This window comes from Etheostoma spectabile, chromosome 3, assembly GCF_008692095.1.
Source record: "Etheostoma spectabile isolate EspeVRDwgs_2016 chromosome 3, UIUC_Espe_1.0, whole genome shotgun sequence".
Lineage (NCBI taxonomy): Eukaryota > Metazoa > Chordata > Actinopteri > Perciformes > Percidae > Etheostoma > Etheostoma spectabile.
In genome coordinates this window covers 26,319,971-26,324,882 of record NC_045735.1, presented here as the reverse complement: position 1 = coordinate 26,324,882, position 4,912 = coordinate 26,319,971, and the positions used below count along the sequence as shown (strand labels likewise).

Here is a 4,912-nt window from a genome sequence, read left to right as displayed (position 1 = left end):
TGTGTGTGTGTGTGTGTGTGTGTGTGTGTGTGTGTGTGTGTGTGTGTGCTCATATGCACAAATTGGCATGTGTAGTAGCATAATTTGTTCTAGTGTGAGTGTTTTTGTATCGCTGGATTCTCTCTCCAATCTTTTAGTGTCATTCTTTTTGTGCACCGGGCAGGCATGGCACTGTGACCTTTAAAGTTAGCTGACCTTTTAGCCAAATGAAAGTCCAGTCATCAGAAACTAATTAGCCCTGCACTCTTGCTTTGGTCCCCCAGTTCTGGGAAGGATTTATTCCATCCTTCTCTCGATTTCACTTTTTTTTTCTTTTTTTTTTAGCCTCTCCACCATTCTCCCATTAACGTTATTCATTTTTCTTGGTCTTATCGCCCTATCTGTTTTCTCCTCCTACTTTCTGTCTCACATACCTTCTTTCTTCCTACCTCTATTTGTCCTCATCAACCATTTCCACCTTTTTCCTGCCCTCTTCTCTGTGTCTTTCTTACTCTTTCCATTCTCCTGCTTCTTTCTTCTCTGTGTGGAAGCATTGCCAAAGTGATGACTAAGTACTTTGCTTGGGGCAACAGAGCAAGTCTCTCAATCAAATAGCTTTCTTAAGCTAAGTTCACACTGCACTGTTGCCTCTTTTTGGATTCAGTTGACTGCTTTGCTCCAAGCTCCCTCATCCCCCGATCCAACTGTTCGTTTCGTGTGACATAAGTTGTTGGTGCTTGATTGTGTAGTAGAGCGGTGCAATACAGCATGCTGTGCAGGCGCTGGCGTCTAGGACGATCATTTTATTCCTTTCCCTGCACAGGGACACAAAGTGAGATCAGAGAGGCTTGACAAAGCAGCCCTGATGATTCGCCTTTGCCTTGGTAGAGGGAGAAGCAAGTGGCACCTTCACAATCCACATGAACAACACAGCCACTCACATAGACACAAGCAGAGTCATCCAGCTCCATCCTCTTCTGGCCTTCCTTCCAGCACAACAAAAATGGAGGAGGTGGGCCACTGCTTCTGCTAAACAGCAGATCACCAAGGGTCTCCGTATTCCCCGCAGGGCCTCTTAGAGGTCAACACAACTAGAAAGTTAACACTTGAACTGTTAAGTCAACTGAAATGAGAAAACCTTTAAAGAGAATGGAGGGGAGAAGTGAAGAACACTACCACCTACACTCCTCGTTCATAAATAGATTCACATCCTAGACTGGCAATGTGTTTGAGTTAGTTCAGCCCTAATCGAACCACCGAGATCTGATTCATGTGAATGCTATGATATGCAAGCTATTATTATAGCGAACTGTGCCTGGATACTGCGGAGCCCTGCGAGAATAGAGGTTTTATCAGCAGGGTTTAGCGAGCGTAAGAGAAGAAGAGGATCAATAACTGACCCTGTGGTCATCAGTTAACAAAGTAGTCTCCACTTAAAAAGAGTGTTTGGCTCACTGGTTAAGGGCATCCAGATGATGCTAGTGGTTGAAAAAGGAAACAAGTAATATGAAAGGGTGTGAATATGAGAGGGAAGGATAGTTCCTTTGTTAGTTGCATGCCTTGTTTAGGCTATTAAAGCTGAGAGATGTTGTTTGTGTGCCCAGGAGGCTTTAAGCTAGCATAGTGTCCAGCTATAATAAGACGGACTGACTGCCAGTGTAACACAGTCAGTTTGTGTGGACTGTCCTGTCAGCTGGCACTGGTAGGCCTGGATGTTAGACTAAATACATCAAATTACCAACAATATGAATCTCTTACCAACCTAAACATAGGGCTGTGCAATAAATCAAATTTGTAACCACAAAAACAGAGTAATCGAGAAAAAAACTGTTATTTGGCACATTACTTTTTGCAAGTAAACTCTAATTTTGCCTTGTCTTCTGAATGAAAAAAAAAAAGTTAAAATGGAAAAAGTATTAAGGGAAGGTTCAAGGTGTTTTCCCTGTTTTAACCGTTTCACTCTGGGATTATGATTTTTTCCCCCCATAATCTAGCAGCCCTACCGAAACATACTTACCTACCTGTGCACCAGGAGAACCTGCTTTGTCAGATCCAAGTAGTGCTTTCTCCCATTTTTTTGTTAAATTCCCTCATGCTGTCTTTTAGTGAATGTCTTTTAAACTGATGATACATACAACAACCTGTTAAATCTATCCAGATGTGTTACCAACCAATGAGCTGGACATGCTGTAATTAAACTGTCAACACAAGTAAGAAAACATCTAGCGATGTAACTATTTATATTATTGATCATCCTCCATGTTATTTCTCGACATATAAAATGTATATATTTTAAATAGTGAAAAATGCCAAATATTATATCCCAGCACCCATTGTGATTGCACATTGTAATTAGTTGTTTAATCCAATTGAAATTATCTAAAGCCCAAAATATTCTGTTTACTATCACATATGACAAAGATTCAAATCCTCACATTTAAGAAAAAACTGGTGTCAGTTTGGCTTTGTTAGATGAAAAAAGTTAAAAATGATCAAAACAGTTGCTAATTAATTTTCTGTTGATCCACTAATCAAGTAATCATCTAACATTGTAAAAACATGTAACATTACATGTTGTGATAATTTATTTTAATAGATAATAGATTTAATAGATTTTAGATCATATTGTATGTATTTATTTGTAGCTCATTTCACAGAAGCATGTCTGTTCAAAGAGTATGAGACGTGATTATGAGATGGTGAGAAATGAAGTGAGAGAATTTAAAATATGAGGAGAAGAGAGATGTCTCTATGACACCCGCCTTACTAACATTGTACCAAAATAGTTTATATACTTCATGTCCAGCATATCTTACGGCAAAAGTAACACATCAACCACTTGACATGAAAATTGGTGTCAAATGCTTGATAACCCCAATTCATCCCCACACCCTTGTTCCTGTGTCGTTCATAAGGCTCTGACAGAAACATATTTTTATTTATGCAGACACTCTTCAACACACAGTTATGCAAATATGGATTGGACACTGGCCTATAGCCTGCGGATGGTATTTTAGCCCTTTTGCTGCGCTGTCCCCATTACCTCAAACCACCACCAGATTGGGAGATCATATATTTTAATGAGACGTATAATAGCTCTTTAACCCATATCATTAGGGGAATATATACCTACCGTTTGCTCTTTTGGCAGTTAAACGAAAGGACTGTTTCCCTAATTACGCGGTGTGTAGGACAGGTCACGGGTTGGGTGTGTACCTGTCTGTGTGTGTGTCTCTGTTCAGGAATTATATGACCATTAAATATTCAGCTGCAGACCCCCTCCTGCTCACTCTCCCCCTCCTCACTTCCTCGACCTAGCATCCATTAACGCCTCATCACCGTTTAACTAGCTCTGTTGTCAATCACCATAGGGCCTGGGCTGAAACAGAAAATGTCTGGGTATGGTTCCTTGCCTTACTTGTTCAACATAAACACAGAATGCACGTCTTCACCGACTGTATGATCCTTCAGTCAAATCAATATAAGAGAAATATCGTTAGGGGTGCGTGTGCAACGTCATAATATATAGTGTATATAAATATATATATAGTCCGTTGTGATTACATGCTCTACTAAACAATTTGTCAGTCAGCTAAAATTTCTGCTCTGCATACAATAACAGTGTGGGTGTGTTCGTCCATAATAAACGATGTGATCCCTTTTCTAATTGAAAATAATAACTAATCCATGGATAACAAGCTCTTGTATAATCCAGAGCCATATCCCTTCAGTTCTGGCCTATCTCGGCTGTAATAAAAGACAGGAAATGAGAGGCAAGTGAGAGTGGTGGCTTGGACATTGACGCTTAATGTAATCTGCCTTGAAATCAAATTATTTGACCTGGAAAGCCTAACAATACAAAACTCCTGCCGGGCTGCTGTTAAATATTTAGCACGTGCCTGTCATGAATACAAATGGTGCACAAATTAGAATCTACAGGCGCGTGACCCCCATATCACACCCCGGGAGCACAGGGGGGCTGGCTCTGCTTTAAATGTTTTAATTACCGGGGCCATGGTGTGGCGTGCCACGCTACCTCGCCGATCAGCATCGCCGCTGCTCAGGCTGCCACTTGAAGGACAAGCGGTAAAATTCGTCTGCTGGTAAACACGAGTGATCTGGTGTCCATGATCTCATCACATTAACTAAAACATGAGGATTCAATAAGGAGAGTGTCTGAATTATACCATGCTATAATTATAGTTCCCAGCATCCTCTCTCAGGGCAGAGCATCATACTTTTTGTTAACTGTATTCTTTCCACCAGCTATATGATCTACCTCAGGGCTCGAGGGAGGCACTGTATTGCTCTTGTGCACTCTGCGCTGAAGAAAGATCTGTCTCAGTGATTTTGATGTAAGAAAATCTGGTTTGTATCGATTCGATATTGATTAGCGGAGTAAGCCTCATCTCCTGTCGTTACTTCAGATAAATGGCCTTATTTGTTGTGTTATTATGTTCAACACAATCATGCCAGGAATAGGCAGAGGAATATTGAACCGACACTTGATTGGCCTTATGGGTTCTATTTGTTCCAGGAATTAAAGGATCTTTTGTGCATTGACAATCAATTACGCCTTCACTTAAAGGTCTGTTTTAAACAGAATCTTACAGAAGAACGTTCCACACTTTTTTCTGATTTTTGTCCTGCCGAAATAACGATTGAATTAGAGATGAATAGGGCCACACATTCGGTCTAGCCATCTCTCTCTTTATTTTCTCCTCTCTCCTCCCAATTCATTCAGGTTTGTGGTTCCCCCACCTTGGAATGATTAGTTATGCAAGGCTTGTAAGCACTGAATCAGAGTTATGGTCCCTGGGGAAATAAATTTGGCAGAAAATCAGTGTGAGAAGATTTAATTATCACAAGGAGACCTTTTTTTTCCTTGCCTTGGCCCACTGAAGCCCAAACACACTCTCTCTCTCTCTCTCGC

The 4,912-nt window shown here is 40.7% G+C and overlaps 1 protein-coding gene across 1 annotated transcript in view; it reads left to right on the top strand.

The window, feature by feature from the left end:
* The window catches only part of rsrc1 (arginine/serine-rich coiled-coil 1), a 117,301-nt gene that overhangs the window by 96,311 nt on the left and 16,078 nt on the right, over window positions 1–4,912 (top strand).